Source organism: Symphalangus syndactylus, chromosome 4, assembly GCF_028878055.3.
Source record: "Symphalangus syndactylus isolate Jambi chromosome 4, NHGRI_mSymSyn1-v2.1_pri, whole genome shotgun sequence".
NCBI classification, from domain to species: domain Eukaryota; kingdom Metazoa; phylum Chordata; class Mammalia; order Primates; family Hylobatidae; genus Symphalangus; species Symphalangus syndactylus.
In genome coordinates, this window is record NC_072426.2 from 62,120,251 (window position 1) to 62,132,798 (window position 12,548).

A 12,548-nucleotide genomic window follows, 5' to 3' on the forward strand; every position below is an offset into this window, starting at 1 on the left:
GCAGTTGAAAGAGGAACATTATATACTGGTAAAAGAGCTTGTCCAACAGGAAAATATCACAATACTAAACATATATTCACCTAACACTGGGGCTCCCAAATTTATAAAACAATTACTAATAGGCCTAAGAAATGACATAGCAACACAATAATAGTGGGAGACTTCAATACTACACTGACAGCACTAGACAGGTCATCAAGACAGAAAGTCAACAAAGAAACAATGGTTTTAAACTCTACCTTGGAACAAATGGACTTAACAGATATATACAGAACATTTCATCCAACAATGGCAGAATACACATTCTATTCAACAGCACATGGAACTTTCTCCAAGACAGACCACATGATAGGCCATAACATGAGCCCCAATAAATTAAAGAAAATTGAAATTATATCAAGCACTCTCTCAGATCACAGTGGAATAAAACTGGAAATCAACTCCAAAAGGAACCTTCAAAGCCATGGAAATACATGGAAATTAAATAACCTGCTTCTGAAGGTCTGTTTGCGGGAGAAGTTTCTGACTTTACCTGGACCTGAGTCAATTTGGAGAGCCAAGTGAAATACAGGAGTAGAGGAAGCAGGAGAAAGGCCCTGGGAGCTCGCTGGGTCCCCTAGCAGCCCATTCCTGCCTGACACCGCAGGGCACAATTACCAATATCAGAGCAGAACTAAATGAAATTGAAACAAACAAAAAAAAAAATACAAAAGATAAATGAAAAAAAAAAAAGCTGGTTCTTTGGAAAGATAAATAAAGTTGATAGACCATTGGCAAGATTAACCAAGAAAAGAAGAGAGAAAATCCAAATAACCTCACTAAGAAATGAAACAGAAGATATTACAATTGACACCACTGAAATACAATCATTCAAGGCTACTATGAACACCTTTATGCACATAAACTAGAAAACCTAGAAAAGATGGATAAATTCCTGGAAAAATACAACCCTCCTAGCTTAAATCAGGAAGAATTAGATACCCTGAACGGACCAATAACAAGCAGCAAGATTGAAATAGTAATTAAAAAAATTACCACCAACAACAAAAGTCCAGGAACAGACAGATTCACAGCAGAATTCTACCAGATATTCAAAGAAGAATTAGTACCAATCCTTTTGACCCTATTCCACAAGACAGAGAAAGAAGGAACCCTCCCTAATTCATTCTATGAAGCCAGCATCACCCTAATACAAAAACTAGGAAAGGACAAAACCAAAAAAGAAAACTACAGACCAATATCCATGATGAACATAGAGGCTAAAATTCTTAACAAAATACTAGCTAACCAAATCCAACAACATATCAAAAAGATAATCCACCATGATCAAGCAGGTTTCATATCACAGATGCAGGGATGGTTTAACATACACAGGTCAATAAATGTGATATGCCACATAAACAAAATTAAAAACAAAAATCACATGATCATCTCGATAGATGCAGAAAAAGCATTTGACAAAATCCAGCATCCATTTATGATTAAAACTCTCAGCAAAATCGGCATACAACGGGCATACCTCAATGTAATAAAAGCCATCTATGACAAACCCACAGCCAACATAATACTGAATGGGGAAAAATTGAAAGCATTCCCTGTGAGAACTGGAACAAGACAAGGATGCCCACTCTTACCACTCCTCTTCAACATAGTACTGGAAGTCCTAGCCAGAGCAGTCAGACAAGAGAGTGAAATAAAGGGCATCCACATTGGTAAAGACGAAGTCAAACTGCCACTGTTTGCTGATGATATGACTGTTTACCTTGAAAACTCTAAGGATTCCTCCAGAAAGTGCCTAGAACTGATAAAAAAATTCAGCAGTTTCTGGTTACAAGATTAATGTATACAAATCAGTAGCTCTTCTATACACCAACAGCAACTAAGCAGGGAATCAAATCAAGAACTCAACCCATTTTACAATAGCTGCAAAAAATAAAATAAAATAAAATAGGAATATACCTAACCAAGGAGTGGAAAGACCTCTACAAAGAAAACTAAAAAACATTGCTGAAAGAAATCATAGATGACACAAACAAATGGAAACACATCCCATGCTCATGGATAGGTAGAATCAATATTGTGAAAATAACCATACTGCCAAAAGCAATCTACAAATTCAATGAAATCCCCATGAAAATGCCACCATAATTCTTCACAGAATTAGAAAAAACAATTCTAGGCCAGGCGCGGTGGCTCATGCCTATAATCCCAGCACTTTGGGAGGCTGAGGTGGGTGGATCACGATGTCAGGAGTTCAGCCTGGCCAGGATTGAGAAACCCCGTCTCTACTAAAAATACAAAAATTAGCTGGGCATGGTGGTAGGTGCCTGTAATCCCAGCTACTCAGTAGGCTGAGGCAGAGAATTGCTTGAACCTGGGAGGCAGAGTCTGCAGTGAGCTGAGGTTGCACCACTGCACTCCAGCCTGTGTGATGGAGCAAGACTCCGTCTCAAAAAAAAGAAGAAGAAAGAAAAAGAAAAAACAATTCTAAAATTCAGATGGAACCAAAAAAGAGCCTGTATAGCCAAAGCAAGACTAAGCAAAAAGAACAATTCTGGAGGCATCACACTACCTGATTTCAAACTATACTATAAGGCCATTGTCACCAAAACAGCGTGATACTAGTACAAAAATAGGCACATAGTCCAATGAAACAGAATGGAGAACCCAGAAATAAACCCAAATACTTACAGCCAACTGATCTTTGACAAAGCAAACAAAAACATAAAGTGGTGGAAAGGACACCCTTTTCAACAAATGGTGCTGGGGTAATTGGCTAGCCACATGTAGGAGAATGAAATGGGATCCTCATCTCTTACCTTATACAAAAATAAACTGAAGATGGATTACAGACTTAAATCTAAGACTTGAAACTATAAAAATTCTAGAAGATAACATTGGAAAAACCCTTCTAGACATTGGCTTAGGCAAGGTTTTCATGACCAAGAACCCAAAAGCAAATGCAATAAAAACAAAGATATAATAGCTGGGACCTAATTAAACAAAAGAGCTTTTGCATGGCAAAAGGAACAGTCAGCAGAGTAAACAGACAACCCACAGAGTGGGAGAAAATCTTCACAATCTATACATCTGACAAAGGACTAATATCCAGAATGTACAACAAACTCAAACAAATCAGTAAGGAAAAAAACAAACAATCCCATTAAAAAGTGGGCTAAGGACATGTATAGACAATTCTCAAAAGAAAATATACAAATGGCCAACAAATATATGAAAAAATGCTCAACATCCCTAATGATCAGGGAAATGCAAATCAAAACCACAGTGTGATACCACCTCACTCCTGCAAGAATGGCCATAATCAAAAATTCAAAAAACAATTGATAACAATTGATGTTGGTGTGGATGGGGTGAACAGGGAACACTTCTGCACTGCTGGTGGGAATGTAAACTAGAATAGCCACTATGGAAAACAGTGTGGAGGTTCCTTAAAGAATTAAAAGTAGAACTACCATTTGATCCAGCAGTCCCACTACTGGGTATCTACCCAGAGGAAAAGAAGTCATTATTTGAAAAAGACACTTGCACATGCATGTTTATAGCAGCACAACTCTCAATTACAAAATCATGGAACCAACCCAAATACCCATCAATCAACGAGTGAATAAAGAAGCTATGGTGCATATATGATGGAATACTATGCAGCCATAAAAAAGAATGAATTAACAGCATTTGCAGTGATCTGGATAAGATGGGAGTAAAATAACTCAGGAATGGAAAACCAAACATCGTATGTTCTTACTGATATGTGGGAGTTAAGCTATGAGGATGCAAAGGCATAAGAATGATACAATGGACTGTGGGGACTTGCGGGGAAGAATGGGAGGGTGGCGAGGGATAAAAGACTACAAATATGGTGCAGTGTATACTGCTTGGATGATGGGTGCACCAAAATCTCAGAAATCACCACTAAAGAACTTACTCATGTAATCAAATACCACCCGTACCCCAATAACTTGTGGAAAAATAAAATATTTTTTAAAATGCAGATATATTAAAAAGTGGTAAAAAAAGAAGTAATGATAATTGATGTCTTCTATGGAAAACAAACATGAACAAACAAACAAAGCACCCCTCACAACCCCCCCAAAAAACTCAAGTGTGTTATAAACTCCCTTGGTTCTTTATATTTTAAAAAAATTATGTAACTATAGCAAGGGACTTTGTCTCCTAGTACTTGAAGAAGAGTAGTCCTGGCCTGACCTGTCTTTGTCATTATTATTTCAAATGAAGATCAAGTCCTTTTTTGTTGTGGCTCTGTTAGGAATAGAATGAAGACTAATAATAATATTTTGCCTGATGAAAGAAATGAATCTGTAATAAAAACGATATGAGGATTAATTCTGAGTATTTTTATTATTTAGGACAGAATTGTTTTTCCAGTAATGATTTAGTTTTAATGTTTAGATTAAGAATGTAAGTTCTAAAATTCTTCTTCCCTCTTATCAGTTAAGTAATAGAGGTTATGTAGTTTGAGCTGTGAACAATGTGTACACTGTACCCAATGTATAGTCTTTTATTCATCACCCCCTCCCACCCTTTACCCTGAGTCCCCAAAGTTCATTGTATTATTCTTATGCCTTTGGATCCTCATAACTTAGCTCCCACTTATGAGTGAGAACATACGATGTTTGGTTTTCCATTCCTGAGGTACTTAGAATAATAGTCCGCAATTCCAACCATGTTGCTGCAAGTGCCATTATTTTGTTCCTTTTTATGGCTGAGTAGTATTCCATCGTGTACATATATGTGTATATATATATATATATATATATATATGTATATACACACACACACACACACACACACACATATATATGTGCCACATTTTCTTTATCCACTTGTTGATTGATGGGCATTTGGGCTGGTTCCATATTTTTGTAATTGCAAATTGTGCTGCTATAAACGTGTGTGCAAGTATCTTTTTGGTATAATGACTTCTTTTCCTCCGGGTAGATACCTAGTAGTGGGATTGCTGGTTCAAATGGTAGATGTATTTTTAGTTCTTTAAGGAAACTCTACACTGTTTTTCATAGTGGTTGTACTAGTTTTCATTCCCACTAGCAGTGTAAAAGTGTTCACTTTCACCACATCCACACCAACATCTGTTACGTTTTGATTTTTTTTATTATGACCATTCTTGCAGGAGTGAGGTGGTATCATGTTGTGGTTTTGATTTGCATTTCCCTGATAATTAGTGATGTTAAGTATTTTTCCATATGCTTCTTGGCCATTTGTGTCTTTTTTTGAGAATTGTCTATTCATGTCCTTAGCCCACTTTTTGATAGGATTGTTTGCTTGTTTGTTTTGCTAATTTGTTTGAGTTCTTGGTGGAGTCTAGATATTAGTCTTTTGATGGATTATAGATTGTGAAGAAAAAAATAACTTTTAATGTAAACTGCATCTCAAGGAAAAAGGAGGAAAACAAAAGTCATTAATCCCCCTCTCCCTCAGAGATAGACACTAACAACTTACTGGCATATAGCCTTTCAGTTTTTTTCCTACACATGTGTGAGCCCATGTTCATGTATGCATGTATTTTATTTACAAAATGGGATAATACTGTATACAACTGTTTCTGGAGAATATTTTTTTCTATTTAAAAATACCCTGTAAATTTTTTTTACATCATAGATCTGTCTATAATTAATGACTACATAATATTCCAATGTGTATCTTTCATAAAATGAGATTTTTTACTTAATTTCTTGTTTTGCACATTTGAGTTATACATTCTTTCAAAGGCTTGTCTATTTTCTTTTACTTAATGCAAGGATTTTTAGCCTCAGCACCACTGGCATTTTGGGCCAGATAGTTATTGCCCGGGATGTTCTGTGCATTGTAGTTTACTTAGCGTTATCTCTGGTCTCTACCTGCTAGAGGCCAGTTCATCCCACAGACAACCAAAATTGTCCCCAGACATTGCCAAAGCCTTCTGGGGTGGGATTAGGGGTGTGGAGAATTGCCCCCAATTGAAAACCATTGTTTTAAAGGAAGAATGTAAAAAACAATTAATACATTTGTAATATGAAAAAAATGTGAGATTCAGAAATAGCCAGATTTGGTTTCAAATTTTAGCTCTACAATTTACTAGCTGTGTAAACTTAGTTAAGTGAATGAATGACAGAGCTAAGATTTGAAATCATATTTGGTGGAATTTCAGAGCCATTCATAATTCTGCTTATATCCAGGAATCTCCTTTGGGGAATATTAAGGTTCGTTAGGTCCTGAAACTCTCCTGCAATGGAGCAGATTCTCTGGATTCTGGTGTTATATCTCCACAAGTTTCCCCAAACTATCACCTCTATGGAGAGTAGATAACATACTAAACAGTATGGGTCATTAATCTCTCTACAAATTGTTTAATCAGAGGGAAATATAGCTTGACTGGGTACAGCTGGAAGACTGTGAACAGGTGACATGTAGGAGAGTTTCTGGGGTTATAAGCGTAAGAGCTGACTCTGGCCTGCCTGAACAGATAGAAGGAAACTGGAAGAGTTCTCAGAGACTTGAAGGGAGTCCAACAGGTAGCATGTGGGTAGAGTAGAAGGCAGAGTGGCTGCAGGCCCTTGTCACAGGAGTTTGTGGTCATTCTTCATAAGGCATTGCCATTAATGTGATTCAATGCCTATCTCTATGTGTCTTAGTCTAGAATTTCAAATTCTAATGAGTGATTGCTGACTGGCTCAGTTTGAGTCAGGTACTACTTGAGGAACAATCAACTATTTCCAGCATGTCAGGGTCATGTAAAGTCATGGCCTGTCATCTCATCCTATGTTTGTGAATATTTCCCAAAAGGGAAAATTGTGTGCTAAGGAGTTATCCTTGAAGTGTCTACCACAGAACAGCAAGACAGTGCAGGTCACCTTGAAAATGGGAGGCCTGGGCAGAGAGGTGGGTTGAGGGTGCTGGCAGAGTTCAGTGACTTTCCACTTGGCTTTGGGATTCAAGCAAGTGGATCCATCTTGTCTATCCTCATTAGACGATAAGCTCCCTATGTCAGGCACCATGCTGTCTTCTCAACAGCTGCATGGTGATGCACAGGATTCTTACTGATATTAGGTAGCTACACAGTAAATATCTGTGTAAAGAACAATGCATTAGCTTTCATACAAAGCTTTCTCCAGTTATTCATTTGTGACTCGGTTTCCTTTTCTATGGGCTGATCACACATTGTGTTCACATCTACCATTTTAATTTAACTACATCACACTGAAATTATTTTGTCTGTCATCCCTACTAGACCTTTACCTTCTGGACGGCCAGGGGTATGACTATTCGTCTTTATCCCCAGAATTGCATCTGACAAAAAGCAGGCTCTCATTCCATATTAGTTGACCCAAATGCATGAGATTTCTGTTTTTGTGATCACTCATACTAGGTGAGTGCTTCTTATCATGTGAGCTATATGTTGAGAATAAATGAACTAATAAATGAACTAATGAATATTTTGGCTGATTATGAGTATAAGCTTGTGAAGTGCATCAACAGATGTTGGGAACAGAAAACAATTTCAAAAACATAGTTTTCAAAGTAACCTTAGGGATTGATTACAGGGATTGTTAATACTACTATTGCCATAATCAATATTAATATGGACTATATTTTTGGGAAATTTTGTTCTAGTGAAGTGGCATGAAACACTACTACTCAGTCACAGTGCTGTCACACAGGCCAGGAGTGAGGGGTGTCATAAGTGTTTGTTACCAAACACAGTTGAAGTACTGAAGCTTGCAAATAATTTACATTTAAAATATATTTAGAACAGCCTCAAGGTTATCTCTGCGATAACATCACTCTCACTCTCTCCAATGCTGATAGGCCTTTTAGGAGGAGTGAAGTGCAGTATATCTAGTGTCAGAAGTTGTGTTTGGGAACATGCCTTCCATGTGAGGCTCACAGGTTGAGAATCATTGCCTAGGGTTATGGGTCACAAATAAAGTCATTTGATGTATCTTATAAATTGTCCCCTCAATTTATACACTCCTTGTTTTTCTAGGCTTTAAAGTACAAAGGCCTGATAACATTAACTCAGGGGCCTGAGTAGAAAATATTTTCTGGAAAGAATAAGGCTGAGGAGGCTGTGGTTGCCATTTCCTCCATTGCCTCCTTTGGGAATCTGGGCATTCCACAGCCATGTAAAAGTGGCTCTTTCTTTTCTCATTTTTCCTTATAGTAACAGCAACACATACTCAAGCCCTTTCTTTTGAGTACTATACAATAATACATCAAAAATTACTGGGCCGGGCGCGGTGGCTCACGCTTGTAATCCCAGCACTTCGGGAGGCCGAGGCAGGCGGATCACGAGGTCAGGAGATCGAGACCACGATGAAACCCCGTCTCTACTAAAAATACAAAAAAATTAGCCGGGCGTCGTGGTGGGCGCCTGTAGTCCCAGCTACTCGGAGAGGCTGAGGCAGGAGAATGGCGTGAACCCGAGAGGCGGAGCTTGCAGTGAGTCGAGATTGCGCCACTGCACTCTAGCCTGGGCGACAGAGCAAGACTCCATCTCAAAAAAAAAAAAAAAAAAAAAATTACTAATCACAGGTCATCATAACTGATATAATAATAATAAAAATGTTTGAAATATTAGGAGAATTACCAAAATGTGACTCAGAGGCACCAAATGAAGGCATGCTATTAGAAAATGGCACTGACAGACTTGCTGAATGGAGGAGTTGCCACAAACATTCAGTTCGTAAAATACGCAATATCTGCAAAGAGCCATAAAACAAGATATGCCCATATGATAATGCTTACTTCTGGCAACAGGGACTTTATAATGTCAGCTAAAGCAATTACATGTGTACTGAATAGATGCAATCCAAGATTTCCTTAACCTTGGAAAGGGTTTTACTGCTGCCTTACTTGATCCAACCACATCTATCCATACTTCCCTAGTTGTGGTCTTGATGTCTTTGCTTGAATCCATGCGAAGTCTCTATTTCTTACTTAAGGTCACCTCTTGGTGAACAATTAAGAAGTCCATCCTCCTAGTCCTAATTTTTATCTTTTCACTTTCCTTCTCCTTTTTTTCTGCCCTCCTGACAATCACAGGCTCTGTCGCAGTCTGGAAACTTGACCCTTTTTCTTCCTTTAAAATCAATTCTTGTCTCCTAATTCTTGCAGATAGTTGGTATGGTGATATTCACATGGCCCCCATTTAAGGATTCACACTCAGTTTTGTGGGGTGCCATAGCCTGCACCCTTCATCTCTTCACTTCTCCTCAGCTTGCTTTCTACTTTCTTTCCAAAATAGTCATAAAGTGCCAGGAGGGCTTCTGAGGAAAGATAATTCTAAGGGGTAGAAAGTTACCTTTGCTTTGTCTTCAGTGAGGGGAAGAAAAAAAGTAAATATTCTATAAGAAGGGTTGGCAAACTTTTTCTGTAAAGGGCCAGATAGTAGGTATTTAGGTTTTGTGGCCATACAGTCCCTGTGGAAGCTACTCAGCTGTGCTTCTGGAAAGTGTCCATAGATAGCACATAAACAAATGAGCATGGCCGTGTGCAGTAACTACTTATAGACACTGAGATTTAAATTTTATGTAATTTTTACTTGTAACAAAATATTATTTTCCTTTCAATTTTTCTGGTCATTTAAAGATGGAAAAATCATCCATTGCTTATGGGTTGTACAAAAACAGGTGTGGGCCAGGTTTAAGGTTGCCAGATTTAGTAGTTCCTATTTGGGACATTTTTGCTAAAAAATTATTACTATTATTTTTTTTCTCGAGACAGAATCTCGCACTGTTGCCCAGGCTTGAGTGCAGTGGCCTGATCTCGGCTCACTGCAAGCTCCGCCTCCTGGGTTCACGCCATTCTCCTACCTCAGCCTCCTGAGTAGCTGGGACTACAGGCACCCGCCACTACGCCCGGCTGATTTTTTTTGTATTTTTAATAGAGACGGGGTTTCACCGTGTTAGCCAAGATGGTCCCGATCTCCTGACCTTGTGATCCGCCCACCTCGGCCTCCCAGAGTGCTGGGATTACAGGCGTGAGCCACCGCGCCCGGCCTAAAAAATTATTATTTGTCGTTTATCTGAAATTCAAGTTTAACTGGGAATTCTGTATTTTATTTGGCAATGGTAGCTGGCTTTCATCTCTGAGCCACAGTTTGAAGACTCCTATTCTATAATTAGTTTTTACATAATATTTCTCTGCATTTGTCAGGGGAGGGGGTGGTAGAGATTTAAACCCACACATGCTTTGCCCATCTGGTTTTAAATCGTCATGTGATCATCTACTCTAATGGAGTTCTCAGATGTGGAAGAATAATACTGAGATATTCAGAAACCAGTTCGTTTCCAGAAGAAGAGTCGTAACAGTAGAGCTTAGGTTTGCAGCAAAGATGCATAAAGCTAATGTGAAATCATGTCAGATATTGAACTAGGTGAGAAATATTCTCCTTCTTTTGTTTTTTGTCTGAGTTTTTTTTGTAAGAGTGTTTGTTTCAAGGGTGAATGAACAGTAATATATTGAGCTTTCTTTGTCCCAGCTTGTATAGTGGCCAATTACTGAAATATCCATAGTGAAATAGTTATGCTAATGGATTTCCAATTCTTTAATATTCATACATTCAGTGAGTTTGTACTGAGTTCCTACTCTATGCTAAGCATATTTTAAAAGCTGGCTATACAATAGTAAACAAAACAGATAGGTGCCTTTTGACCTCAGAATGTTTATATTCTAGTTGAGGGAAACAAACAAAAAACAAATAAGTAAAGATTTACTCTCTCAGATATGAAAAGGGATATAGAAAAAAATGAAGCAAAGGAGAATAGGTATTGCCAGAGAGAGGAGGGATTGCCTTTTGACGGGTGAGTCCTGAGAAGGTTACAGCAGAGCAAAGACCTGAGGAAGCAAGGGAGGGAGCCCTGTGGCTGCCTGGGAGGAAAGTGTCTGTGGCTAATGTGAAAGTCCTGAAGTTTGAGAAATGATAAGGAGGCCAGAGTGACTCAAGTGGAGTGAACAATGGGGAGACTAGTAGGATATGAGTTAGAGGGATAACAAGGTGGAGGGTATGGTGTAGAGATTATGTAGGGCCTTGTAGCACTGGCTTTTAGTTTGCTGAAATGAAGTGTCATTTTAGAGTTTTGAAAAGAGGGAAGACTTTACTTAATTGCTTAAGTTTTACTCAATCCCTCTGAATACTGTGTACCTAGTGGACCACAGGGAACAAGATCAGAGGCAGGAGCGCAGCTAGGAGGCTACTGAGTAATCCAGGTGAGAGATAATGGTGATTTGGATAAACACAGTTGCAGTGGATACATTGTGAAGTCACATTCTGGTTGATATAGAAAGTAGAAATGGTAGGATTTGGTGATGGATTTGATGTCGGGTGTGAAAGCAAGAGAGGAGTCAAAGATAACTTCCAGATTTTTGGCCTGAACAACTGGGAGGATGGAACTGCTATTAACTGAGAAGGGGAAGATGGTGGGAGGAGAAGATTTGAGAAAGTCCGGTTTGGGTTAGGACAAGATAAGTGTGAGATGAATGTTAGGACTTTAAATGGAGATGTCAAATATGCAGCTGGACATATGAGTCTGGAGTTTAGAGATGCTTTCTGGGCTCCAGATATAAATTTGGGAATCATCAGTATATAGATGATGCTGAAAGCCAAGTAATTGGATGAGGTCATTAAGGGAGTGAATGTACCTAGAGGAAAGATGAAGCTCTAAGAGCCATCTTTTATATGAGTCACTGGAAATGGCTTGATAGCTTCTGTATTCATCATAGCCACAAATACAATTAATATTAGGAGTATTCAAATTATGAAAACATCAAGTGCTTTATGGTAGTAAAGAACTTTCATTTGTAATGCTGAATATTCAGATGCATCTTTTCTGTAAACAAAATAAAAACATTTAAAAAACACTTAAACTTCCTTTTGGAATATCTAAACTAGAGGTGTAAAATTGACCAAATTCATTGTTTGATTCTCTGTAAAGTCTAGAATTACATATATCTTTTGATTTGGAAACTGCTGGTAGGTTAAAAAAATTTAAGAGCAATGAAAACAGGTTTTGATTAGTTGATTCTTTTCTAGCTATGTTTTGCAAAATACTTTTTATTGCTAAGTTAAGAAAAAAATTTTGTTTGGACATATGAATATATATATATAGTGTGTGTGTGTGTGTGTATATATATATATATATACATACACTTCCCTAAACATATTTATGTGTGTATCTATCTATATTTGTTTCTATCTGTATGTCTGTTATTCTGTATCTGTATTATTGATACATTCTCTCAATTGTCTTGGTAAGGATCCCTGGGTGAATTTCTCCTGTGCCTAGAACCTTCCAACCAAAACCAAAACAAAAACACTTTGTAATGAGCTTTTTTCCCCTTGGCTTATCAAACTATTTCCTAAAGTAGGTAAATCCTCTAGGCATAATATATTAAGCTGGGGCCAGACACAGTGGCTCAGCCTGTAATCCCAGCACTTTGGGAGGCTGAGGCAGACAGATCATGAGGTCAGGATTTCAAGACAAGCCTGGCCATGGTGAAACCCCATCTCTACT